The sequence below is a fragment of the Xenopus tropicalis genome, chromosome 8 (assembly GCF_000004195.4).
Source record: "Xenopus tropicalis strain Nigerian chromosome 8, UCB_Xtro_10.0, whole genome shotgun sequence".
Lineage (NCBI taxonomy): Eukaryota > Metazoa > Chordata > Amphibia > Anura > Pipidae > Xenopus > Xenopus tropicalis.
Window position 1 is genome coordinate 37,934,195 of NC_030684.2, and position 14,845 is coordinate 37,949,039.

General features: G+C 42.2%; 1 long non-coding RNA gene across 4 annotated transcripts in view; it reads right to left on the reverse strand.

Annotated features, from left to right (window-relative positions):
* The window catches only part of LOC108645242, a 51,235-nt gene that overhangs the window by 5,082 nt on the left and 31,308 nt on the right, over positions 1-14,845 (reverse strand). For 2 of the 4 annotated variants that reach the window (XR_004219542.1, XR_004219540.1), the window contains exons 2-4: positions 5,031-5,271; positions 2,518-2,568; positions 981-1,136 (exon numbers count right to left, since the gene is read on the reverse strand). This is a non-coding gene — a long non-coding RNA (uncharacterized LOC108645242). The remainder of the gene's footprint in view (positions 1-980; positions 1,137-2,517; positions 2,569-5,030; positions 5,272-14,845) is intronic. The other 2 variants (XR_004219543.1, XR_004219541.1) reach the window with 2 other exon arrangements.

Below are 14,845 nucleotides of genomic sequence, written 5' to 3' on the forward strand. Positions count from 1 at the left end.
TGCAAGTTGTAGTTTCACTGCAGCTAAAGAATGAAACTGTGCCTAATTGAGCACTGAGTTGGACATAACTAAATGACCCCAATGGCTGGCAGTGCTTCTGTTGCCTGCAGTATCACTGAGCATTAGAAATAGCGGCACTGCCCCAAGGTAATTTACTGAAGGGCTCATACAATAACATGTATTGGCAATTGCTGTAACTGTATAATGTTTAAACATGCATTTCCACCATTGGCATTGAAAGTTGTAAGAAATGATTGGCTGATATGAATAGTCCTGGTTTAAAGTCTGATAATGTCATTGTGGTGGGTTGAAAAACCCCACAGACTGGTCTTCGACTTCAGCTAATTCTTCTGCTTTTTTTTCATCTTCTTAGTGCCCCCCAATTTTTTTTTTAAAGTGGGCGGAGACAATAACAGCCACTCAGACTTCACATATTGAATTTTTTTTTGTTTAAATTTAAAATGGTGCCATTCTCACACTATTTATACCAGGGTGCCCACTGTTTGTCACTGGGTGACTTCGACTCAAGGTTAGAAAAAGTGGGCACACCCACCAACCACAATTTACCTATTGACTTTTATTGGTTTAAATTTAAAGTGCTGCCGTTCTTTAATTATTAATCCTAGGGTCCCTAAACTTTGCAGAGTTAATCACTGGGTAACTGCAGTTCCAGGTTATAAAAAAAATGGGCGGAGCCACCAACCGCCAATCAGATGTCTTTCGTTGACTTTCAGTGGGGAAATTTAAATTGCTGCCATTCATACACTACAGGGTACCCAAATCTTGCACAGTGATTTTTACTACATAACTGTGGTCCAAGGTTAGAAAAAGTGGGCCGAGCAAACAACAGATCAGATTTCATTCAGTGATTTCATGTTTTTCAACCCAACATGAAGTTTGTTCTCAAACTTCCCTTTCTAGTTACCACTTGAGCTTGTAGTTTTTTTTTTATCTCCAATAAAGCAGTGACTAATACCAACCTTTCTTTCCTGATACAGGAGATTCAAGATGGGTGCCAAGCTGTGTAACATCTTGCACCAGCAGCAAAACACTGAGGTAAGGCTGATGGAAATATAAAGCCATTGTTTCCTGCCTGAGGGTGAGGCCTTGCCGCCAGATATAAAGGGGAACTGTCACTGCAAAAAGAAATTCCTCCGCTTATAATAAATATTTAGTCAAATAGCTGTTGTATTTTTTTGCTGTTCTTCACATGTTTATTAGTTTAACATTCACTTAAGTTTGAGCTGATTTCAAGAGCTTAATTTTTTCCATTCTCTATAGGCTGAGGACACCAAACAGTGTTTTGATTATTCTGAGCTTTTAGCTATGAAACATCAGCTGGTAAGCACCATTCAAAAGGAGACACGCGTAGCAGCAGGGGCGGAAAAGCTGTACCGGGCCACCAAGAACAGAAAGACCAAAGCCCAGGTGAAGGAGCTGAGGAAGAGCAGTGAGGAAAAGGTGAAAGCCCTTTACTCCTCTCTCCTCAAGCTCACTCAGGAGATAGCTCGGAAGGAAGCAGAGAACACTCGAGGTGAGCTACAACTATCTCTGGCCTCTTTCCTTTCCTATTTTCATTATATGTGGAAACTGCGTGGAACCATAACAGCACACCCACTACAACTTCATGGGCATCACACTTAGATTATAGATTACTTTGCATTGACTTAGAAGCATTTGCATGTATATTTGAAATCAAAAGTCATAAAAATCAAGAAACAGCCCTTAAGCCTTAACCAGGTACAATTGTACAATGTGAAGAGAACCATGGGCATTTCAAATTGTCCTCCTTCACATCCTCAGATTTAATAATATGTATGTATTTGAAACTCCTTATGTCTATCATACTTGTTTTCCATAGTTTCAGATGCTGTACTGGAGACGACTGAGACTACAAATGACATCGATGTAGTTTTCCCAGCAGAGAAGGTCACTGGGCCTGAGGTTCCAGTCATTTCAGACACCGCCAGTGACTCTTCCCAAGTGAGTACATTACATTGACATTACATTTATGTCTTGGGCAGAGCACAAACATTTCCCCTTATCTTATCCTTGTGATCCTTTTTTGTTTGCAGCACCATCCTGATGATTCTGCTGAAGAACCGGGGCCAGAGACAGAGCAGCCCCAAGTTCCACCTGACAGGTAAGGATTTATTGGAGTTTCTCAGAGGCCAGATTAAATCCCTGCCCTATTCTTTCAAATAAGAGCAATACAATCTTAACAATAACTGTGTTATTCTTCCAATTAAAGTGAAGTACCTGCAGAGGAAAATGAAGATGCAGAAGAGGACAAATGGTAATATGAACATGCATTTAGCTGGGAGATTCCATTATACACAATATTATAGATGGCCCCTATAATACTGTGCCCTCTATGAGATATGGCGGGGGTGCTACAGTATTGGGGATTATGGAGAATGAATCAGCTGAGGGAAATAGGATAGTTTACAGGTAATCAATAACTAAGCAAGGGATTAAGAATGGATATTAACCTGTATTATACTTATAGTGACTTACCTGCAGAAGATGAGGAGGATGACGAAGAGGCCAATGTGGAACAACAGCAGCCTGAGAAAGAGGAAGACAGGTAAGATCACTCTTTATAGGCAAGGCCGCAGGTTAGCTTGCTTTCTATTATTAACTGTACATTTGCATTATAATGATCTTTTACCACAATTACTTTATCCCAATAGCGACGTGCAAGTGCATGAAGGAGACTCCTCGGGAACATCACAGGGCCCTCACCCTGGTGATTATAGTCCAACTCAGAGGGATTGCCAGGCAGAGGAGCCATTAGAGGAGACCCAAAGCACTCAGTAAGACAAAACCTCAATACTGGAAATGAATAGTGTGTACATATATATACTATGTTGCATAAGAAACAATTTCTGTTTCTTCCTTTCCAGAGAGCTGCAGTTCTGCAGTTTTAATGCAACAGATTTTCGTCGCATTCAAGTTCTAGGCAGAGGAAGCTTTGGCAAAGTAAGTCATTAAGTCTCTAATTAGAATTTGGCAATATATACAAGGGAACATTCAGTGTCACTAAACTCACTCTCTTGTGCCAGGTTCTACTTGTTGAGTACCTTCCGGCAAATATAATCTGTGCCCTGAAGGTGCTCAAGAAGGACAACATCGACAACGAAGAGGACATACAACGGTAAATGCATGGGGAATAATTGCATAATCTGATAGGCCTAAGATGTTAATTGGCAGTCACATTCTGTCTGTCAGTCTTTTTCATTTTATACACTTATCTCTTCACTTGCCTTCCTTCCATTCAGTTGCTTTTGTTACCATTATATTTTACTTATATTGGACATATTTTCTCTTTCATCTTTCAGCATCTTAGCCGAAAAGCAGATTGGGCAGTTGGTGAATCCGGACAGGTTTTTAGTGGATTTATATGCCACATTTAAAAGCAAATATCATCTGTTTTTTATCATGGAGTTTGTTGCAGGAGGGACTTTAAGAACGCACCTGGAGAGCTGTGGGCACTTCGATCTGGAGAAAGCTACGTAAGTATAAATTAGGTGAATATTTGGGCTTTTATACATACAGTCCCAGAGTTACAGGAGACTGAAGAGTAGGGGAGGATGAGAGAACTGGCAGTTACGCTACACTAAATAGTGAGTTTCCTATATGAAGGCAGCATATAATGATCAAATGTACTTTCCTTATGCTTGCAGGTTCTACTCTGCCTGTATTACCCTAGGCCTGTCTGCGATCCATACCAAAGATGTCATACACAGGTAAGAGTTTATAAAGAGCTAGGTACCTTTAGGGTGAAGACACATGGAGCAGCTACTTGAAGCAGCTACTAAAATAGACAATACTGATCATTTACCGATTCTTATTATTGTCCATGGCAGAGAATTTTTTTTTAGCGTTTAATAGCCATGAAAAAGTAGCTGCTACTAGTAGCTCCGTGTGTCTTTACCCTTAGTGGCAAGTACAACCTGGAGTTTTGTAGCTGTTGCAGTTTAGCAGCAGGACAGCTACAGATTCAAAGTCACTATTTAGAAGGATATGGGAAGGAAATAGAACAAGAGGCAGAATTGTCTGGCAGCAGTTTTAATGTGTAATTATAATATTTCCATTTTGTTTAAATGCAGAGATTTAAAGCCAGGAAATATACTCATAGATCAAGCTGGCTATTTAAAAATCGCAGATTTTGGCATGGGCAAAACAGGTAAGAGGGCCTTGTATAATTATCCAGCACAAAGTGGACTAATTTACGGTTTACACTGGCAATAATGCCTCAATAAATATCACTTACAATTTGGCTTTTTTTTAAGGCATTGGATATGGAGACAGAACAGGCACCATACTTGGCACTCCAGCTTACATGGCACCAGAGCTCGTGAAGGAGGAGCAATACACAAGAGCTGTCGACTGGTGGGCTCTTGGAGTCATCGTGTATGAAATGCTCCTTGGAACAGTAAGTAGAAATTGCCACTGGTCAGTTATAGAGGGAGGTAATACAGAAATAAATAGATCTACTGTTATTTATCTAACCTCATAAAGCACTCTCTCTTTTTAATAATCCTGGTCCCCTAATACATTCTTATTATACAATGCAGAGACCCTTCACCGGAAAGGACATAGATTTCATGTATGAGTGGATTGAGGAGGATGAGCCACACTATCCCGACTCCCTGGAACCACAAGCACTGAGCTTTATATCACAGGTAAGTAGCACTGAGCTATCTGTTTATTACAACCAGCTCTTTAGCTCAGCGACCACTTTATAATTTAACTCTTGAGTCTCCCCGATGCTTCTGTACATGTAACTGCCATTTTCTGTTCTTGTAGCTCTTGATGAAGAATCCAGAGGAGCGACTGGGTTCTACCCAGGATGATGCAGAGGATGTAGCTCATCATCCATTCTTTAATGTAAGTTCTCTGTCTCTATTGTCATAATAATTCTAATATCTTCTGGGAAATACCCCTGGATACTATCTCAGCTTCTAAAAATGGCCGTAAGGTGCCATTTTCTGAAGAACTTTAAATAACAAGCATTTTTATGGTACCTGTTTGCAGAACACAGCCTGGGATGACATCATTGATGGGAAGGCAACAGCCCCGTTCGTACCCAGCCTCAACGGACCGGAGGATGTCAGCTACTTTGATGAGAAGTACACCAAGCTGCCAGCCAATCTAACGCTGCCCAAAGGACCTTGTGCTGAAATGGCAGATAACATCGAAGAAGCCTTTCAGGACTTCGACTATTCAGCATTTTAGGTCCTAATGGGATAATAGGTAAGAAAGGGCCTGAGTTAAAAGACAAGTAGCACAAATCAGAAGAAAAAATGCCTAGCACGTTAAAGGTGCAAGGGAACTGATCAGAGCTGGTTATGGGAATCAGGCACATTGGGGATTCTATGGGAATACTAAGGTGACCTCTGAGATGATTGCTCTGATGCATGAAAAATAATCACAAAAAAATCCTGCACAATAAAAAAACTTGTTAACATAACAAGGTAACCAATAAGGAGTGCATCCCCTAAGTGCTATAGAATATCTACAGGAATATCACTTAAAAATGTGTGGATTTAATTCTAAGTTTATTGTTTGGCTTTTGTAGGCTGGTCTCAGAAGCGTTTAGAAATGGCACCTACCAACAGCTCCATCAGCAGTTTCCAAAGTACCAAATACTGCAGTACCACCATTCAGGTATCACCTGTTTAAGTAAATGCAGTTCTATCAGCAATGACCCTTCCTCAAGCTTCAGGTGTTCAGGTAAAACCATCAGTGCATCTCCTTCTATCCACCATATTTCCACCAGTCCTTTCATCCAACTCTGTTCAACCAGCAGTGCCTCAACTTACATCTGCTGTAATTCCACCATCCGTGCTCCCCTAATTACACAGCAATACCACCAGTAGTGCTCCCATGCACTTTCACCAGCGGTGCCTCCTCTGACAACCACCGCATTCCTACCAACGATGCCCCCCCTGCCACCACCAGCAGGACCTCTTCTTTCAAACAGATATGGAATCATACACAGAAGCGCCCTCAAGCATTCGTTAGACCCTGCATTCCTTTTCACTCCATCCATCAGACTGCAGAAGCCGGGGTCTGCAGGCTTCCTGGGGTCCAATGGAATGGAAGGGAATGCAGCAGCTTAATGGCACTCATGTGCATGCTGCCATATCTTGGTTTCTTTAAAAACTGCCTCTTTTTCCTTCCTCTGCAGCAGTGTCTCCTCTTACACTCACTGCAGTTCCACCAGTGATGTCTCACCTGCCACCTTCCGCAGTTCCACCACCAGTACCTCCTGTTTCAACCAAAATCTGCCACCATAAACAGGAACACTTCTTAAGCCACATGCAGGGTAGACCCTGCATTCCTTCTCGCTCCATCCATCAGACTGCAGAAGCCGGGGTCTGCAGGCTGCCTGGGTTCAATGGAATGGAAGGGAATGCAGCATTCACCTAGCAGCTTAAAAGCATTTTTGTTATGCGGTCACATCACTCTTTTTGCCTCCCTCTCTTTTCACTGTAATACAACCAGCAGTCTCTCCCTTTATAGTTTCACCAGCTTTGCAATTTTTATGTTATTACATATGTTACATTTACCCCAGTTCCACCGTTATTAGTTAATAATAGATTAATTATATATGAGTTATCACCTCTTTCATCCCAATATGGCACCATAAACAGGATCACCCTTAAGCTACACGGTAGACTCTCCTATTCACTCCATCCATCAAACTGCAGAAGCCGGGGTCTGCAGCGAGGGAATGTAGCCTTAACCCAGCAGCTTAATGGCAATCATGTGTATGCTGCCATATCCCTTTCCCTCACCACCACTGCCTCCCTTTCCTTTCACTACAATAGCACCAGTAGCGCCCCCCTTACACTCACCCCTGTTACACCCACGTTACCTTCTCTTTCAACCCAATATGGCACCATAAACAGGATCACCCTTAAGCTACACGGTAGACTCTCCTTTTTGCTCCATCCATCAGACTGCAGAAGCCGGGGTCTGCAGCGAGGGAATGTAGCCTTAACCCAGCAGCTTAATGGCAATCATGTGTATGCTGCCATATCCCTTTCCCTCACCACCACTGCCTCCCTTTCCTTTCACTACAATAGCACCAGTAGCGCCCCCCCTTACACTCACCCCTGTTACACCCACGTTACCTTCTCTTTCAACCCAATATGGCACCATAAACAAAAGCACCCTTAAGCAAACTCGGTCAGTCCTGAATTTCTTTTCATTCCATCCATCAAACTGCAGAAGCCGGGGTCTGCAGGCTGCTTGGAAGGAAATGCAGGATTCACCTTGCAGCTAAATGGTGCTCGTGTGTATGCTTCCATATTGCTTACTGTTTCCCCTACCCTTGGTTTAATAGGGCGCATTTGATCCTGGGAGAAATCCGATTGCCGTTAAGGAGTCAGGAAGGAATTTTTCCCTCTAATGAAGCAGATTGGCCCAAGCTTCCAGAGGTTTTTGCCTTCCTCAGAATCAAAATAGCCCAATCTATTCTCATTCATCCAGGTCATGATATACAGTATCGAGTAGAATTAAGTCTAAAACAACTGGACTTTTCTGAGTTTTTCTTGAAAACGTTTCACCACTCATCCGAGTGGCTTCTTCAGTTCAAATGACTGGTAGGGAATTCCCCGGTATTTAAACTCTTGATGGTAGTAGAGTCACAGACATCCAATCACAATGGTTCCATTGAACTTGTTCAGTTAGGTGTTAGCTGAAACTGACAGGTGTAAGAAGGTATGATCCAATCACAATGGTACCAAGATTCTCATTGATGAAGGTGTTAATCCTTCAAAGTACATGACTGGAAGTGTGAACTGTTGTGAAACTGCCGGGGTAAGGATGTCAACGCGCCATTGTATGTTGGTGACAAGCGGTGTCTCAGGCCCCCTCCTCTGTTCAGGGATGGTTTTTCCAGGTTGGCATAAATGGCCTCTTTCACACCTCTTTCAAACCATCTGTCCTCTCGGTCCAAAATATGCACGTTACTGTCCTCAAAAGAGTGACCTTTTTCCTTGAGGTGTAGATAGACCGCTGAGTCTTGTCCTGAGGAGTTTGCCCGCCTATGTTGGGCCATTCTCTTACAGAGAGGTTGTTTTGTCTCCCCAATGTATAAGTCTGAGCACTCTTCACTACACTGGACAGCATAGACCACATTACTTTTCATGTGCTTGGGTGTTGGGTCTTTCGGGTGCACCAGCTTCTGTCTCAGGGTGTTGCTGGGTTTGAAAAACACAGGAATGCGATGTTTGTTGAAAATTCTCCTAAGTTTTTCTGATGTTCCAGCAACATATGGAATGACTATGTTGTTTCGCCTGCTGTGTTCCTCCCTTCTGTTTGTAGGTCTGGTCTTTCTGTTGGTCTTTGATTTGGTTTTGATGAAGGCCCAGTCTGGGTACCCACAAGTTTTCAGAGCTCCTTTTAGATGTTTATATTCTTTCTCCTTGGCCTCTGCATTGGATGCCACAGTTTCAGCCCGATGATGTAGAGTCCTAATTACACCCAGTTTATGTTCCAAAGGGTGGTGGGAATCAAACAGCAAGTACTGGTCTGTGTGGGTGGGTTTCCTGTATACTTCAATATCCAGGTCCCTCCCCTCTTTGATAACTATAGCACAGTCCAAAAAAGCCAGTTTGCTGTCTTTCACATCTTCCCTTGTGAACGTGATGTTTTTGTCCACCGAGTTTATGTGTTTGGTGAAGGCTGGAACCTCGCGTTCTTTAATTTTGACCCAGGTGTCATCCACATATCTGAACCAATGACTTGGTGTTGTTCCCTTGGCAGAGGCCAAGGAGAAAGAATATAAACATCTAAAAGGAGCTCTGAAAACTTGTGGGTACCCAGACTGGGCCTTCATCAAAACCAAATCAAAGACCAACAGAAAGACCAGACCTACAAACAGAAGGGAGGAACACAGCAGGCGAAACAACATAGTCATTCCATATGTTGCTGGAACATCAGAAAAACTTAGGAGAATTTTCAACAAACATCGCATTCCTGTGTTTTTCAAACCCAGCAACACCCTGAGACAGAAGCTGGTGCACCCGAAAGACCCAACACCCAAGCACATGAAAAGTAATGTGGTCTATGCTGTCCAGTGTAGTGAAGAGTGCTCAGACTTATACATTGGGGAGACAAAACAACCTCTCTGTAAGAGAATGGCCCAACATAGGCGGGCAAACTCCTCAGGACAAGACTCAGCGGTCTATCTACACCTCAAGGAAAAAGGTCACTCTTTTGAGGACAGTAACGTGCATATTTTGGACCGAGAGGACAGATGGTTTGAAAGAGGTGTGAAAGAGGCCATTTATGCCAACCTGGAAAAACCATCCCTGAACAGAGGAGGGGGCCTGAGACACCGCTTGTCACCAACATACAATGGCGCGTTGACATCCTTACCCCGGCAGTTTCACAACAGTTCACACTTCCAGTCATGTACTTTGAAGGATTAACACCTTCATCAATGAGAATCTTGGTACCATTGTGATTGGATCATACCTTCTTATACCTGTCAGTTTCAGCTAACACCTAACTGAACAAGTTCAATGGAACCATTGTGATTGGATGTCTGTGACTCTACTACCATCAAGAGTTTAAATACCGGGGAATTCCCTACCAGTCATTTGAACTGAAGAAGCCACTCGGATGAGTGGTGAAACGTTTTCAAGAAAAACTCAGAAAAGTCCAGTTGTTTTAGACTTAATTCTACTCGATACTGTATATCATGACCTGGATGAATGAGAATCTTCATAGACAGCCCAATCTATTAATTTTAATAATTATTAATCATATTTTCTATACAATCTATAAGTTTCTAATTATTATTAATAAAACTGCACTTTCGCAGATTTACCATCAAGCCACTGTGTGTATGTGTCTTTATTCTGGGTATTGTGTCATTTTGCAGGGGTAATATATAGTAGGTTAGAGAGTGAGAGAATGGATCAAATTAGCAATGAAGAAACACTGAAAGGTTCAGTGCCTGCGAGTCACAGGTGCCCTCCTCCTGTGCGTATTGGTTGCTCTACCAAGCATTCTCACACTGGCCTAACAGGCTGAAGACAGTGTTTATAATGGTCACTCTTGGCATCCTCCACCATTCCCATTCATGGCATGAAGGCTGTATGCCTGGGTTATCAGGTGCCCCCTCAAAGGAAATGTAATGCAGATGATATTCATTGGGTAGACGAGAAGATGCGGATTTTGCATTAACCAAGCAATGAAATAGAATAGGAAATCTTCTTAGGATTTGTCAAATGCTTCCATGTTTGGTAGAGAATGCTCATGTCTTCAGCAGGTACCCATTGTATTGCCTGTAACTTCTCCCCTATCCTGGCAGTTTTCCAGTCCAAGCCTGCCTAGGTCAGTCCAGGACTGTTCTCTCACAGAGTGGGATGTCACATCAATATAATCAGAAACCTAATTATAGTGACATAACTATCGGAGGGTATAGAAGCAGGGTGTAGGACAGGTTTTGCAATCCCAATTCTGCACGGTAAGGGGGGCATGGGAATGCTGCGCACTGGGCCTCCGGCATCAGTAGACCATGGCCTGGCACTATATGTTGGAAAGAAAGGCTCCATCTATACTCATCTGATATCTCTACGCTTAGCTCTATGGGTCTAAGTCACTGAACCAGAAAATACCAGCAGCACTGCATACATAAATAATACAGATTTCGATCCCTGTCAATCAAGCAATCAACAAAATAATTCCATTTACAGTCAAATAACAGTGGACCTGGGGTCTTAAAAGCATGCATGGCCCCCTATTGAAAATCTATGGCTAAATACACCCATATATCTCAGCAGGTCTCTGTTATACCAAAAACACATTCTGTCACTATTAAATACCTTGGCCACAAGCAACCTTTGGTGGCCAATAGTGAATTCCCATTGGCTGCCAGTGCCACATGGTCAGTATAAATACACTTATAAAGCATTTAATTAGCAAGATATATATATATATATAAATATTGTACCTATAGTACCAAAATCTGTTGTAATACATTTGCCTTCTAATTATATTACATGCAGAGGTTGAAGGTTGTGGCTGAATAAAACAGGTATAAATAAAACTAGTAAACTGGAGGTCCTTTAAAAGGGGTTTTTCACCATTAACCTCTAACTCTTAGTATGATGTACAAAGTATTATTCTGTTTAGCAGCTCTGCAGATTGGAGTTTCAGCAGCTATCTGGTTGCTAGGGTCCAAATTACCTTAGCAACTAGGGAGCAGTTGGAATGAGAGGATGGTAAATGAATAGGAGAGGACCTGAATAGAAAAACAAGTTATAAAAAATAACAATAAAAATAAAACTTTAGCCTCACAGAGCAATCGTTTTTTGACTGCCGGGGTCAGGGACCCCCATTTGAAAGAGAAAGAAAGTTTGCCAGTGCTTAGTTTGCCTTTAAAAATAATTTTTACAAAAAATGAGGTGTTAGTACCACACTTTGGCCAAAATATGTAAGCTCACGTGCCACGTCAAGGCCCCTCATTGTACGTGAGTCCTACACTGTCTAATGACTTTGAGTTTGTGATGCAATTAAAATAAAGTCCCCCAGAAAACAATGTGACTGAGTATTAAGACCTATTGCACCTACCTTTAGCTCAAAAAGGCTCTAGTGGGAAAGCAGGGAACTTTTAAGCCCCAGCTCATTAGCACACACATGAAAGTGATTCATTGGTTTAAAGGCTACATAGCAGATAGAAGCTAAATTTGGCTACAATTTGTACACAAAACACAGAAAGAAATCGCCAGCGCTCGGTCTAACCCACACTGTAGTGTTGACCAGCTGCTAGAAACACACTATTGTGCCAGCGCTCGGTCTAACCCACAATCTGGAGTTGACCAGCTGCTATAAACGATAAAAAGCCATTAATTATACACAAAGAGAAAGAAAGTTTGCCAGCGCTTAGTTTGCCTTTAAAAATAATTTTTACAAAAAATGAGGTGTTAGTACCACACTTTGGCCAAAATATGTAAGCTCACGTGCCACGTCAAGGCCCCTCATTGTACGTGAGTCCTACACTGTCTAATGATTTTGAGTTTGTGATGCAATTAAAATAAAGTCCCCCAGAAAACAATGTGACTGAGTATTAAGACCTATTGCACCTCCCTTTAGCTCATTTTTTGTAAAAATTATTTTTAAAGGCAAACTAAGCGCTGGCAAACTTTCTTTCTGTTTGTGTATAATTAATGGCTTTTTATCGTTTATAGCAGCTGGTCAACTCCAGATTGTGGGTTAGACCGAGCACTGGCACAATAGTGTGTTTCTAGCAGCTGGTCAACACCCCCATTTGAAAGCTGGAAAGAGTTAGAAGAAAAAGGCAAATAGATCAATAACTGTAAGAAATAAAAAATGAAGGCCAATTGAAAAGAAACTTGGAATAGGCAATTCTATAACATATTTAAAGTTAACTTTATGATGAACCGCCCCTTTAATGGGACCCATGGACCTTTAGCTACAACTAATACTAATTTATATATTTTCCTAACCTGCTACCTCGACCAGTCCAAAAGTGAAGGAGCGGTTCTTCACAGTACCGGATGTTGAGTCACAGTACCTATGCCAATGTGGTTGCTCCAACCAGCACTACGGAAGTTGTCTATAGACTGCAATGTAGCAGCCTTTTCTCCAATAAATTACACTTATTGTACAACTTGACTGCTGAATGTTCTGAAGGTAATATGTGGGAATACAATGTCTTCATAAGCATTAAATTCCCCAAAACATTTTCTGAATAGCAGAAATGCTGTAAATAACTTTAGGGATTTAACAAATACGGAGCAGTTTGCTTTTATATTCTACCTGCTAAAACAAGATGTTCCATATATAGACATCTACGCAAGGCAATTGATCCTCACTAAGATGTTACCCTGTAGAAAGACATAGATAACAACTTACATGTCATATTCAAAGTTATGGTAACTTCCAGTATGATGTAGATGTAGAACTCCTCTTGCTCTCAATGCCTCATTCTCTTTCTCTCTTGCAGCTGGGCCCTTATAGGCATAGTGAAGGTAGAGGGTCTTTAGGTTAAATTCAATCACTTACAATTTCAGAGGAAATCTTGGGTGCCAGGGGTTCTTAAACAAAACAATTATTGAAAAAGAAAAGAAAAAGAAGGTATGTCACTTATTAGACTGAACACTGATATCACATTATGCAGCATCTATCACTGATAGATCATTCAATCTCATCAAATATACAATGGAGTGTCAGCTCCTTCACAGGGTAATCTTACAATGGGCATTTAGCCATACTGTTCTAGAAAATTCAGCGATTGCCTCCCATGGAATATAAACTAACTTGGATCCCTTTTCTCTGAGTGAAAATGGAGCACAGGCTTGCTCATACTAAATAACTAAATACCATGATGGTCTCCCATATCTTTAGTGTGCTAAGACAGGAGCTAGGCCAGGGGTAGGCAAACTACGGCCCACGGGCCACATCCAGCCCATTGGCCTTTTTAATCTGGCCCGCCGACTCCGGCCCCCTTAAAAGAATGACGGGCCCTGATTGGTTGCGCCCCGTGTGTGCGACGTCAGCACGCACAGGGCGCAACCGTATAAAAGGATGTAGCAGGGAGCCGGGGGACAGAAGCAGTCAAGGACGGAGGAAGCAGGCCACTGGAGGATGGAGCAGCAGGGAGCCGTAGGTCGCTGGGGGGGAGAAGATGGGAGGGGCTGGAGGGAGGATTTTGAGGAGAGGTTGGAGGATGATGGGGTGTGGAGCTGTAGAATGCTGGAGGGGGGGAGCTGAAGGATGCTGGGGGGAGCTAAAGGATGCTGTGGAGTGGAGCTGGAGCATGCTGGGTGAGAAGCTGGAGAGGAGCTGAGAGGCCATGTGATTTCTGATAGCAGCCCTTGGCATAACGCCGACCTGTCTGTAAGTCAATGTGGCCCCTGAGCCAAAAAGTTTGCCCACCCCTGAGCTAGGCTTAAAATATCTAAAGCATGGTGATTCTCGCAGTCCCCTACCCAATTCCCACTAAGGTGTTTGGTCTAGCTTAAGGCTTCTCATTAATCAGGACTCCTGCCCCCCGTCTCTCCCTGAGGCCTCTCTCTTCGAGCAGTCCAGCAGCACCCACCCCAACTCCACAAAGTGGGGTCCAAAGGAGAATCTGGGTATCACCCTCTCTTCACAAATGGAACACACCCCTCAAACAGGGCACTGTCATGGAGCTTGGGGTGCAACAAATCCAATATTTTGGGGTTCATAAAAATGCAGAATATTCTACAAAAGATTTTGCTGAATACCAAAACCAATCAAAACTAATCTGCATATAAAAACCTTTTTCTTTTCCTTTGGGTCACAGAACTAAACCTTGCACAGGGGCCCATGGGCCAAAGATTCTTATCAGCAGTGAAACAAAAAGCAGTTGTGTAATTCATGCTTGTACTGCACATATCTACCCCAGCCAGTTATGATTACAGTATTATATACACAGATCATTTCACTTCCTATTACATTCTGGCACACTACAAATCAGCAGTTTATTTCAATTACTGAAGAAGACAAATGGTTAGTGTGGCTTGCCTGAAACCATAGGAACTAAATTCTCTGAGCTACAACTATTTTTCTGTGACAATATTCCTTTATATCTGGGCTACAGCAAGCGACAAATCTCTTGAAAATGCTTTCTCACTGGCAGTAATGTAAATCACCAGTGGGAAAACATATACATCGCTCTACGACTATTCACCCTGCATCCCCACACCCACAATTATAAAAAATTATCATCGTAAAATGGGTGTGCTAAAGGATTGAGAGTCTAAGTCATTCTTTCTACAGCTGCAAAAAATACTATAAGTAGTTTGTGAAATATTTCTTATTGCTGTAATTT